A 14,239-nucleotide genomic window follows, 5' to 3' on the forward strand; every position below is an offset into this window, starting at 1 on the left:
ATCTATTGTCATGTACTTTACTTATTTGTCAGTGTATATTTGGATGACGTCCTAATTTTCTCCCAGATCATAAGGAGTTGTATAAATCATGTAAAGGAGTTCCTAATTTGTCTCAAATGACATCACCTTTACTGTAAGTTGAAGAAGTGTCTTTTTATGCAAGTTTAGCTTTCTTTTCTTGGCTATATCACTTCTGGATCCAGTCTTCAAATGGATACTGATAAGGTTTAAACTATCAGATATTGGCCTAAGCCTACTAGATATAAGGTGACCCATTGTTGAGTTACAACCACAAGTTTATCAAATGCTACTCTTCTCTGGTTGCACCCATCACAGCCTTAAACTGGAGATCAGCTAACCCAAAAAATTGGCAATCTAGCTGTCCGAGGCATTTCAAGCCTTCAAACAATTAAGAGAAAAGTTTGCCTCTGCTACCATTTTAAATGATCTCTTGTTCCTACATTCTTGAATTTGAAGCCTCTTCTATCGGTGTAGGTGCAGTTCTTTCTCAGTAGCTCTATTAAGGAAATTCCACCCTTATGGGATCTTCTCCCTACTGAAAATAACTATGGTATTGGAGATAGAGAACTCCTCACCATTAAATTAGCTCTATCGGAATGGAGATGTTTGCTTGAGGGTGCTCTATGCCCATAACTACTTACACCAAGACTTTTCTTTACATACAATCCACTCAATGTTTAAACCCCATGTAAGCAAATTGTAAGGAAAAGGGGTCCAAACCTCTTTGCAACTGTAGGTGTGGTCATATGGTGGCTGTAGGCAACTTGTTGGATAGGTTCCTCATATGGTTTCTCTTGAAGAATTTGTAGGAGAGGAGGAGGAAGGAGGAGCACCAGCACCAGGTATTAAAGTAATTCTATCGTTTTCAAATAAGCATTGCATAGGCGATTGTATTGTGTTTCTAACGCACAAAGTGATTTATTTTATCAGATGTAAATAGTCAACAATTCAATACATTATTATATTATGTTACAGTACAGTACAGCCAATACCAAAAGTTACATACATACCGCGCTCTTATCGCATGCGCTCGCTGCGCTAACCACGGGCACCCCTGTGCTCAGTGAAGACTGAGGCCAGTGGGGGTGCAGCTATGATTATATATGCAGTCAGTGTTATAGAGTGAACAATAGAGATGACGTAGCTTGCTTCTATAGGTCCAGACAAGGGTGGTTCCAGGGTAAACAGGTCATAGGCTGATCCAATCTAAGGAATCCAAAGGTGGGGGTCGTCTCTCCAGGGGATGTGCTCCAGTTACAATGAATTCATTAGCATTTCACATTCTGATATCACTCTGGCTATTTATTCCCTAACATCAATAACTAGAGTATACAATATGCGATCTCTTCGGCGATGGAACCGGACAGCTGCTGATGAATAGGGATTAGTATGATATCAGACATGAAACATTTCCCATAACCTGAACCTTAGATAACACTAAAGTGTACATATAATCATAATATATAAACTAATAATAAACCAAATACTGTCTGCTCATAAATTACTGTGTAATGGATCCAATATGAATATGAATTACATAAATAACTAACTGTTGTCATGCGAGTGTGTGCGTGCGTATTTTGCCATGCGATCGCCGTATGCCACGTGTAGCGTGGCATACTGAGTGCAATCGGCCAATAAAACAATATTATCCAATATACTTTTGTTCATCCAATTATATGACTTCGACACAGGGTTCACATAGAACCCGCTTAGTGAGTGTTTGTAGAGCTTGTTTGGCCCTGGACTGCCTATCAGACCAAATGATTTTTCTCACTTGCACAAAACTCCTGAAACTTTAAGACAGTTCCAAAGCTCTCAACTGTCTTAAAGTTTCAGGAGTTTTGTGCAAGTGAGAAAGTGGGTTTTCTCCGGGTGCTCCGGTTTCCTCCCACACTCCAAAAACATACTAGTAGGCTAATTGGCTGCTATAAAAAATTGACTCTAGTCTGTCTGTCTGTGTGTTTGCGTATGTTAGGGAATTTAGACTGTAAGCTTCAATGGGGCAGGGACTGATGTGAATGAGTTCTCTGTACAGCGCTGCGGAATCAGTGGCGCTATATAAATAAATGTTGATGATGATGATGATCTGTTTAGCTCCTTGAACTAAAGCTGTGTACACACCAGTGCAATATTTACTTTAGATACAATGTCTGTAACGATTTCACCAACGATTGAAAGATGCCAATTAATGCGTACACACCTGCACAATTTACCTTCATATCTGTGCTCTTCATCTCTCATAACCATTTGCTGAAAATACATTGTTCTCTCATTGATCATGACAGGCAAAAGCTCTGCCTAGGACACCCAGAAACCTTGCACTGGCCCTGATTAGAGCGTGATGTTAAAAGCTGCCAATATCACCCTGACCATGAGTAGCCTGTCTGGGGGCCTCCCAGAGTGGCTCTGGGTGCCATTGTTCCTTCACAATTGCAGATCCTGGGTAATTCATAAAATGTACACCGGCTAGCATTGGAGGTCAGCTTAATTATGCCTGTGGTTGCCGCCAGCATTACCTTGACTAATAATGTCTCAGTCAGAGACTTTATTAATGTTTAACCTTGCCTCAGTGGCGCCCCCCAGAGCCCGAAGCCCTAGGCAGCTGCCTAATGGAGGAGCCGACTCGGGCCCCAATGCAGTGTCTGGGCTGCACAAAGCATTATGTGGTATACATTTTATGGCCACAGCTCTAAATCAATCTATCCGCACAGAACGTGTTAGGCATTACACAGCCAACATTTTGAAGGCACTTTTTGGTGGTACGTGCACTAAATAAATTGTTGAACACAAATATCTACTTCCCAGCCAGGAGACACAGTGGAATGAGCTAAATGTAGCATTCTATACCTAATGTCAGGACTACCTAATGTTTTTGGAGCTATAGATTTAAGATATATTGATCTGAGAGAACCTCAACAGAGGGGAGAGGTATATACCAACTGCCACCATTATGAGTCCCTGAATGTACTGGTGATCTGTTATACTAACATGCATATAAAGAGTGTTGTGTCATGATGCCAATATCCTTCACCTGTCACCTCTTTAGCAAATTTGAGAGAGGGGGAAACCAGGAGGGATGGCTACTGAGTATGTATAGCAATCATTACTTTGTACATGTATTGTGTTCATTATCATCATCACCATTTATTTATATAGTGCCACCAATTCCACAGCGTTGTACAGAGAACTCACTCACATCAGTCCCTACCCCATTGGGGCTTACAGTCTAAACTCCCTAACATACACACAGACTAGGGTCAATTTGTTAGCAGCCAATTAACCTACTTGCTATCTGCAATATATGAAAGATGTCTGTTGTGTCTCATTCCAGGTGATTCAGGATATGGGTGTTACTCCTGGCTGATTATAACCTCTGCAGATGCCTCTCACATCAATAGGGGTGTGATAGAACATACCTTTGGACCATTGAAGGGTGCAGGTGTCTTGATAAATCTGATATTGTTCTCCTCTGTGCCCCTGCAAAGGTGGCTAATATTGAAGTTGCTTGCCGTCTACTGCACAATTTGACTTAAATCAAAATAAGAGTTTGCCTATAGCAGTAGTCAGCGTGGAAGCAGGGGTCCTTGCACCATCAGCTGATTTGTATAATACAGGGCGGGGGGGGGCAGGGGGGGCAGTTCAGCAAAAGCCTCATTGCCAGCTTTTTTACAGAGTGTGTACATATGATTAGAACTTTGTTTTTAAAAAATAAACCTGATAAATTGTTTTCTTTGCTTATTTTAAAACATTGCTCATTAGTGAGGAGTTTGCTGTGGATTATACCACTGCCCCCCTTAACCTAGAATGAGTAGTGTAAATTCAATTGTCACCTCTATAGAGACATTGCCTAGCTAAAATGATAGCATTGTTTACAGATGCAGCCTATGGTGCTGCAATATTAGCATATTAAGTGGCCTATTTATCAAAGTTATTCCCCCCTTGTAAATCCCCAAAAACTTTTGTTTTCGGGGACCTACCGGTAAATCATTATGTATTATTGTAGCATTGCAGCAGATATCTCAGATATCTGCTGCTTTGCATCTATTAGCGTTTTTCTGAGCACTCCCCATAACAGTGTATGGGGAGTACTCAGTAATGCTATGTTTGAAAGTGTGGCCTGTGAAATATTTCTCTTTTTTTACATGTTAATGTACACCATCTGAAGCTGGCGTACATTAACATAAGTGAAACATTTCACTGAAAACAGCTCTGCTCCAAAGAGCAGAGCTGCACAGCGCATGTGTGGAGGGATCACATGATCCCTGCATATCACATGCCTCAGGTTCCTTCAGTCAGGGATATCTGTTGCCATGTCCGAGTCTACCGGTCGGCGCATGCACACAGGGATTGAAAGAGGGGTGAGCAGCATCGCACAGGGAGTAGAAGAGAAGACTCCAGTGAAAGGTATGTGATACTCTTTACAGGAGCAGCCGTTTTTTCGGAAAGGCTGTTCCTGTGTTGATTTTTTAATAAATATGAGAAACTTTTCAATCCGCATCTATGCAATGAGGATTGAAAAGTTTCTACTGACAAAACCGAAGGGTCATAAATAGACTCCTAAAACCCTAAATAAGTTTCTTGCTCTTTTAAATTTTGTATTGAACCAAAACCACAATAGTATTTAGTAAAGCTCCAGAATGAAGATGACCATCAACTAGTTATATTTAACCAAAAGTAAATAAAGATGCATTTATAATATTCAACATTAACCTTTTATTATTAACAATGTTTTATACCAACATTGGTATATGTAACAAATGTACCAACATATGCTGTTCACTAACATAAGCAAATCTTTTTACTTTTTTCTTTTAGAGCTTGACTCTTGCTAAGGATCCCTGGCAGGGCAAGTGTACATGCTGGATGATGGTGATGACCAACAGTACATAATCTTCGATAAAAAAAAAAGACACATATACATCTCAATAGCTATCAAAATAAAACTGTATGAATTTAAGATTTATTTTCAAGACGCATTGTATGCACTGTACACATTGAAGGGTTAATTATTTATTTAATTTAAATGTATTCATTTTTATTTATTATATTGTTAGCAGTTTTTATTTTAATTTATGATCAGCTAAACGTTATGCATTGTAATATGACATACGCACGTGCGTATATTTCATTGTTATACGAGTACAGAAAGTACTGTTTAGGCAGAGTGTATTTCCATCCATATTCAAATCATAACATATCTTGAGAAACATTTTGATTTGACAACAGACAGAACTAATTTGCATGCTCTTTAAATTATGCCCCATTTCCTTTTGGGATGAATCAGGCCCACTGGGCTTTAAGTAGTGGTGGCAGAAGTTGCCAGTGTGCTTTACAATTGCTCTCACTTGAAGAAACAGACAGATATATGATAGATGATATTGCATTATATTTGGGCAGCTACTGAGACAAAATTGAAGTTTAACTCCCTGACTTTCCCTGTCAAGGTATTTAATGCTGCTGTCATTTGCAATAAATGGATCTATGCAGTCAATTGTGTTTTCTAGGCGATTTTGTGACTGGTTGTAAATACACATGTATTTTAGCTCTCATGTGATGATTGATGTGCAGCATCTGTTGAGTTTGGGACTCCATAAAATTGTTTTTTATGGCCCTAAATTCTTCAATAGCTGCTGCCATTCCTATTACAGGGTCGATTGTGCTGGAGTAGTGTTTCTGGTCTGACTCTGTCTCACGTGCATTTCCACTGGTGCACATGAGGCAGAGTCCCACAAACTTGAGGGTAATGAGGGTGTCATCCTTTGTCTCTGCAGGTGCATCACGATGATCAGGATCATGCTGTACAAAGTGGGTGACATGCTGCTGTGAGGTTCTTATAAGTTTTTTAACAAATAAAACAATATAAACAGTTTTATATGTAAATGCTATACTCACCAGCCAGTTACAGTATCCTGATAGTGTGGCCCATTGCCTTGCAGAAGTTCTTTGTTCCTCGCTCATTTTCTCCTTGAGGCGTCTTTTGATGTCTGGAAATATTTTCCTGCAGTGTTCCACAGTTCTCTCTAACGATCCAACTGCATTGACTACATCACATAGCCCTGCATATAGCTTGTATTTATGAGCCATTGGGGTCTTAGCTGTATGCATCTCCAAAATTTGTTCATAGCAGAGGATTATGCTATAGATCAGCATACAATTTTCATCATGTAATTACCTAACATTCCTTCCTGGCTTAAGCTAGGTACACATTACAGATTTTTCACCCAATTATCGTGCCAATCACAAGATAAACCACTGTTAGGTCCGATATCACATTAGTGTGTACGCTCCCACAATCATGTTTTAATGTACCAAAACACATCATATCGTTTCATTCGATTTTATAACCGGACTAAAATTCTCTATAAACAATGGAATGATGTCGGGAAAATTCTGCAGTGTGTACACACTCACGACCAGCAGTGTAGGCAGTTCTCCATAGAGTTTACAGAGTCAAAATCTTTTCAGTCGATAATTATGACTGATGAAGATAATACATCTGAAGGTAAATTGTGTAAAATCGTGTAAGTGTGTACTCATGAATTCGCATGCTGATTGGGACTTTCAGTTGTTGGTAAAATTGTTAAAGATTGTGAGAAATTTTCTGTAGTGTGTACCTAGCTTTAGTCTCACAACAAATATAAATAGCTAATCAGAAAAATGCTTCTTTTAAAAAAATAATTTTCATGAAACCAATGGCATTACTCACACAAATCACACCTTGGGGTAGATTTACTCAAATTTATAAAACTTCTGTAAAAATGGTGGAGCAACCAATCAGATTCTAACCATCATTTTCTAGAATGTACCAGTTTCTCTTTAACCCATGACTAATATGAACAGATTCCAGACTGTGGTACATAGTAGTTATAGTTTGGCAAACAGTCAAAGAAGAGGTATTGTCATACATTTATGGATAGCTGCTGGTCCTCAGACAACAATGCTACCAGATTTTGTTGATTGAGGTGTAAAAGTGTGCCAGGAATACAAATATGCAACTCATCTCTTTATTTTCATAAATATGTGTCTCATTTTCTGGTGACCCTGCGTGACCAACGGGCAATAACAAAAAGGGGACTCCATTGTTTGAAAGAGGGGATTCTTGGTTCAGAAATTCTAATCTTAGCAAAAGTGGGCATATGTTCATTTCAATAATGTTATTTAATTTACAATAATGAACACAAGGGAAAATCAAATAGCCCCACATCTTGACAAAAAATTATGTCCCTACAGGGACATCATAAAAATGCTCTGTTTAAACTCTTCTGTAAGTTATCTTCTATGTATTTTTCTACGGCTTGTAATTCAGGACTCAATAAAGAATTCATTCTGATAAAAAGAATCTCTAGTAAATCAATGTCCTCATGGATTTACTAGAGAATCTTTTATATACTCTGTGTGGGAAAAGCTCTTTAACAGATTTTTTTTAATATATCCTGATATCCTTGACAACACATATCCTTGAGTTTGAAAAGAGTTATATTTGTTTTTTAATGTATTCTTTAATTATTGCTTGTAATATATCAAATGTGCAGGTACAATTCCACAGGACCGTAACTAGGGCTGTGCAACAGGGGCGACCACCCAGGGCGCAACGCTGAAGGGGGGGCGCATTTTAGGAATATTTTAGGTTAATTTGGTTAAAATTGAGGGCTAGGGGGGCAGCATTTGTATTTCTCGCCCAGGGCACTAGAATTCTAAGTTGCGGCTCTGCAATTCCACACAGTCTTATATATGCATGTCAGTAATTGCATGAATAATGTGACAATGAAAGATATTTATTATCTATTAATATAGGGAGGAAAATTATGGAAGAGGGCGAAGTTAAGGTAGGGGGTAGGTCATTTGGATAGAGACATATGCCTAGGAGTTCATGGTCCAATATGAAGAGGGTTGTGAAAGAAGCATAATTTATTGTCAAGTATCAGATGCAAAAAGTTATACAGGTTTTTAATAGGAAGAGTCTGAAGGCTTGTTGAAATAAATGTTAGATTGTTTACTTATTGTCATCAGCAGAACACATAACAGAAAATAGATTCAAATCAACAATATAATTTAAATATATCTTCTATTCAGCAGTTTATGGATGAACATAAATAGACATTCAGGAACACAAAAAAGGGATGTTTTAATTAACAAGAACAATGAACTTGCCACAAAATGGATAATCAAACTTCTGCAGTTATCGCAGTTAATAAGGTAATAAAATAACTCTGTCCATTTTTAGCCAGTCATCTGAGAACTGTGATTAATAAACAATAGTCTTCCGATGACTCCACCAAGATCACGGAATTGAGGATCTGCAGGTTTTGTCCAACCAGTGGGACAAAACCTGCAGATCCTCAATTCTGGATCTAAATTAGAATGCATCTATGTAATGATAGAGAAATGGACAAGGGAAGATAGGGAGAAAGAATGCATCTCAAACCTCAGCCTCTCTATAGGGCTAGAATGTCAGACGTTTGCAGCATTTTTTTTAGTTAATTCCATGCAAAGGCATGGGATCTATTATCCATAACTTATATTTGGATCATGGATATTTCTGTAATTTGGAGCACTACACCTAAAATTATCAGGCGTGGTGGCCACCACCACATGCAACTGCTCTACACCAGCTAATCTGTTATTATGGATGCTTCCAAGAGGATAGGTGGATAGTTTAAAGTGCAAGTCACATGACCATAATACAGCCAAACCAGCTGCAGGGGCCCAGCTCTTAGGGAGCATTCGGATTGGGCCTGCACCTTTATACTGCAGTTAAATGTACTCCTACCGAACCGTGGTAGGTGCAGTTAGCCTATACCATGGTTCTGTTTAGCTGCATGATTCTTGCCTAGTTCTGGTTCTGACATTGCCTGTATTGCCACCTCCTCTGACATTTTGCATGGACTTGGACAATTCTCTGGATTGCCACCAGCCCTGAACTGTTGCTCAGATTCTGACTATTTTCTAGATTGTCACCTGCCCTGACCTTATTTCCTGATATTGACCATTCTTGGATTGTCGACTTTCCTGACCTCTGTTCAGTCTTCTATCCTGTGTTTCCCCTGTTATACAGTCCTATGCATGATTTTGATTGGTGCCTCAAATATTTCTGGTGCAGGTGTCTATCTCAGAATAATCTTTTACTACTGTGTGCACAAGACCTGGGAAGAGAGTTGCAGTTGTTGATGACCACAACAAGCCTAGTTTTAGAGGTTTATTCTGGGAATTCGTGCCATGGCATCACAAAACTATTCTTCATTACATTTGAAAATATCCTCTGTTATTCCACCCTGCTGCTCATTTTCTCTTCTTCATTAGATGCTTTAGCAGCACTCCTCATACTGAGGAGTAGGAGGCTTGACAGTCTTGCTTCATAATGTCTCTTGAAATTTTGGTTTATAAAGCTTTCTATATAATGGTTTATGGATAAAAAAAAATCACACACCTTTATTTTTGTCCCCAAAAACATGGTTCCCTAGACAGCTGACACTTGCTTCATTATAGACACACGTCTCTTTTTATGTATGCTAGAATAATTCAAGGAAAAAACAGTGCTATTTTTATATTTAAAGAAATTAATCAACTGGACTTTAAAATGGTTAAAGTCTTTTATTAATGTTCAACAAAACTAATTTACCATGTCAGCTTCAGTCAGCTTCAATATCATTCTTTATTGTAGATAAAAATTGAGTAGCATGCAAATGTTTTATATTAAGCCTTTATTCATTAATGCCCTCAAAAGTATTGGCGTTCCTCCCTGCCTACTCTCAGGCATGCTAAAGTGCTCTGAGAAGGAATGAATTATGTGTCCAGAAGACAGAAGCTACAAGCAGACAAATGTGGCAGTCATTATGTACTTGGCTCTGCATTAGTGCTAATTAATCAGAGATAGGAAAATGAGCCAAGGCACAATGGTTATCCTGCTCTATTACCAAATAAAACAGACTCTCAACAGCCAACCAAATGCTTATCTGGATAAGTAAAGTAAGGCAGTGCATGCACATGATAAAAATTGGAATATGAAAATTTTGGTAGAATCTTTGTTTAGCAAGATCTACCAGTCTATAAGTAAATGCTGTCTCTATTTCTATATATAGGACACACTTCTTTATACTCACATAGTGGAAGGTTACAGAACATCCATGCAAGAAAGAAATGAATTTAATATATATGACAAACATGCACAGAGAGCGTCTATCACAGTAACACATTTACAAAAGGCAGATAAACACTTTGATATTGCACCTAAGCACCTGGATGGGTCCAGCACACATCAAGGTGCATGCCTACCCTCCACTCCTGGGAGATGTTTCCACAACCTAGAAATGTGCCTAGGTGTGTGGTGTGAAACTTTTCCCAACTTCTTCCTGCTTCTTGACCCATCTGTACTTTACCTGCATTAGGTCCTGTTAACCTCAGCTCTTATTTTGATCTTATTCTTTGCTCAGTGCAGCTAACTTTGGCATCATATGACCTGCTTTGCACAATGTAGGAAGATTATGCAGTGCCAACAGAACATCTGAGATTAGAGGAAGAGGAACATGAATATCATGACAGGAGCTGCCATCTGGACCCCTGGGCCTGTCTAGTTTTACACAACTCATCCCAAGGAGTGTGTTCTAATGAGGCAGGTGGTCTTCACCAGGGACCCCCACCACGAGATATGGACTTTGCGGCTTCTGCCCCGCAGCTCACAGCCCTCTGGGAGAGTAGTAAATGAAGCCCGTTTAGGAGAATGAGAGGATAGGCGACACTACTGGATTGGTGGAGAAGAGCGCTGGGAAACAGGAACCAGCATCCGCAGGATGTCACAGGAGTAGCTAGCCAAGCTCGAGAGGTGATAGTCTGCAGAGAGGTTACCAATGGGCAGACACCTGTACATTAAGAGGTGATAGTCTGCAGACTGGAAATATCACTGGCGCAGCGAGCTGAGCACAGGAGGTGATAGTCTGCAAAGAGGTTACCACTGGACAGCAAGCTGTAAACTAGGAGGTGATAGTCTTCGGACAGGAGAAATCTCTGGAACAGCGAGCTGAGCACAGGAGATGATAGTCTGCAGTCTGAACGAACAACAGGTACTGCAGCAGGAGCAACAGTGAACAGGGAGCTACATCTGAGTAGAAACCAGAAGACTGGCACAAATACCAGGCACCTGGCTGCAGGATCAGGTGTCTTAGATACCCTGTAGGGGGAGAGAGAGCCAATGACAGGGAGAGAGACGTTATAAAAGAAATAGGGTCAGCGCATGCGCAGACCCGAATCCAAGATGGCGGCAGCCACCGAGGAATCGCAGCACTCAGTGCCGAAGAAGAGCACAGCGTGGAACAGGTAAGTGCGCAAAGACCCGGCCGCAGACCCGACATGTAGCAGTGAAGCCTGCACCACATGGGCTCCCTCTTTCCTCCGCAAAAAAAATCTGCGTTATTCCTGCTTATGTTATTAAAACAAGCAGCTGAGAAGCAATCAGAGGATGCTGCCCATCTTCTTCACTTGCGTTTAAAACATAATCAGAGCATGTAACACTTGCTTATCCTACATAAACATGCCTGCTGATTTTGTTTTACAGCTTGGTGTTTCTGTCTTAGATTAAATGCATTGCTTTAACGTATAATGTGATGCCCTTTTGTAGGTAACAGGGGCATACATACATCTGTTGAAGTTTATCAGTTTGCCCATCACTAATTTAGATAGATACAACGATAACCCAACAGGAAACACACACAGAATAGAAAAGAAGAACACATAAGACATGTAGGAAATATGTGTAGATGACATGATCCAACATTCAGCATCACCTGACAGCAGGTTTCAGATGTTTAATGAGAAAAATTGATAAACCAGAACACCAAAACCATTTTGCTAACAGTCTCAGTGTATTAGATCTTTTTTCTTTATTTGATCACAATGAGCTTGATTTATCAAGGCACGTATCTGTCGTTTTTGTGCCTATCTCACACAAAATCACTCTACACATGCCCAGAATTCTCCCTGAAAGCAGCCCTGTCCACTCCGTCTTCAAATGCAAAGGACACTTATTTCAGCCTATGATTTTAGGGAGTGAATGGGGCAGGGACGGGGCGCTTTTTAGTCAAAATACAGTAGGGGAGCACCAAACTCAAGCGCATGCAGCCACGTCTGAATCAACCTCTGAGCATCTCAAAGTTACTTGTTTATCTGCTGTATCTTACTCCAGCTACAGGGCTAATCTAAATCCTGATCAGTAGTGATGACAGTCTCGTATGCATGCTATAACATGTGTGCAATCAAGAGCAACTGTAAAAATATATTTTATGTTCAGTAGACATTAAGACCATCCTAATAAATATTATTCATTAGCAAAAATAATGCTACTGTTTGATCATTATTGCCTTTATTATAAACAGGTGGCATTAATCAATTGTATGTATGTATATATATCTATATATATATATATGCCTAGTGGCGTGTGTTAGTCTGTCTGTGTGTGTGTGTGTGTGGAAAAAATAAAACCAAGCTGCAGCGCCACCTGCTGGGCGGAGTTATACACTGACCTACTAAATTCTTAGTGTGTGTGGGAAAAAAAAATCAGAAAGGGCTAAACTTTGGTATAATAAGATGTTTTTAATTTGTTAATTTAATTTGTTAATTGTTAAAAGTGTTTATAAAGATTTAAAAAAAATATATATATTTCTTGAAGGAGAAGTGACAGTTGGGAGTGGTTGGTGGTTGCCGGGGGTGACAGTGGGGAGTGGTTGGTGGTTGCCGGGGGTGACAGAGCGAGAGGAGTGTGATACTCAGGACTGCTGACAGAGATCCCTGTGTCTGGATAGACATCTGGATAGATGTGGCGATAAAGATGAAGGATGAGGTGATTGAGAAAAATGATGAGGTGGTGACATGTGGACAAAACCACGTTAAAAAAGGGCACTTGCGTCGGGAAGTAACGCTCTTCCCCTGAGGACGCCTGGGCTATGGCCCAAATGCATGACAAGAACCTTTTTAACACCTTAAGTAGCTTGATTTGACTAGAATGCATGAGTATCATGCACGGGTTAACTTGTGTATATATATATATATATATATATATATATATATATATATATATATATATATAAATCTGTGCATTCTTTGACAAATTTAGATTCCTCCCAGGTATTGGATGGACAGTACAGTGTCTTGAGATTGAATTTGGGAGTGCGCAAAGCCAAAATTCGTGCTTTTAATACAAAAGACAGGATTGCGCTTAGTATGTGTGCCTTGATGAATCAGTTCCATTGTGTTTAACAGAGTTACAATGCTAAATGTTTCTGGCTCATTTCGTAAAATATGTGTCTTTGAACTTGTAGTAATTCCTATTATTGATTTCAGTTTGCTTTAGAAAGTATTTAATATTTAAATATATACAGTGTTAATTAGATGCAATTATAATTGCAATTTTTACAACAAATACAATGTATCATATTGGATACCTATAAAAAGTTTTTGGTGCTGAATCTTGATGTTATGTGTGACCTACAACATCTGAAACTAAACTTTTGAGCACTACCATTGGCAGTGGATTCCATTGAGCATCCATATTAGGAAAAAGCAAACGATCGATTGAAAAGATATAGAATTCTGTAGATGATGGCATGCCACATTTGACTAGTGTTAGCTTGATCTGATGTTATTAGTTGTCAAAGAAGATAAAGCCCAACTTGCTCAACTTGCTCAAATGTAATATGAGATTTGTGAAGTGGATTCTAAACTAAAATCTTTACTTACCCCTGAAAAGGCAACCAAAGTGTTGACTAACATTGTGACATAAAAGATTATACCAGCGGTTCCCAAAGTGTGCGCCGCGGCTCCCTGTGGTGCCGCGGCGCTGTCACAGGGGTGCCGCAATCGCCCTAGCAATAAAAAGAAGAGAAAAAAAACCCAAAAAACTTACCAATCTTCCAGAGCCGGATCCTCCTCCTCACTGACTGCCGGGCATGATGTCATCACGTCCGTCAGCCTCAGTGAGGAGCAGCAGCAGAGAGGACGTCAGGAAAGAAGGTAAGTAAAGGAAAGTGAAGGGGGGCACAGAGAGACACGCTGAAGGGGGACAGAGAGACAGGCTGAAGGGGGACAGGGAGAGACACGCTGAAAGGGAATAGAGAGAGACACGCTGAAGGGGGACAGAGAGAGACACGCAGAAGGGGGACAGAGAGAGACACGCTGAAGGGGGACAGAGAGAGACACGCTGAAGGGGGACAGAGAGAGACACGCTGAA

Source organism: Mixophyes fleayi, chromosome 1, assembly GCF_038048845.1.
Source record: "Mixophyes fleayi isolate aMixFle1 chromosome 1, aMixFle1.hap1, whole genome shotgun sequence".
In the NCBI taxonomy this organism is placed as follows: Eukaryota; Metazoa; Chordata; class Amphibia; order Anura; family Limnodynastidae; genus Mixophyes; species Mixophyes fleayi.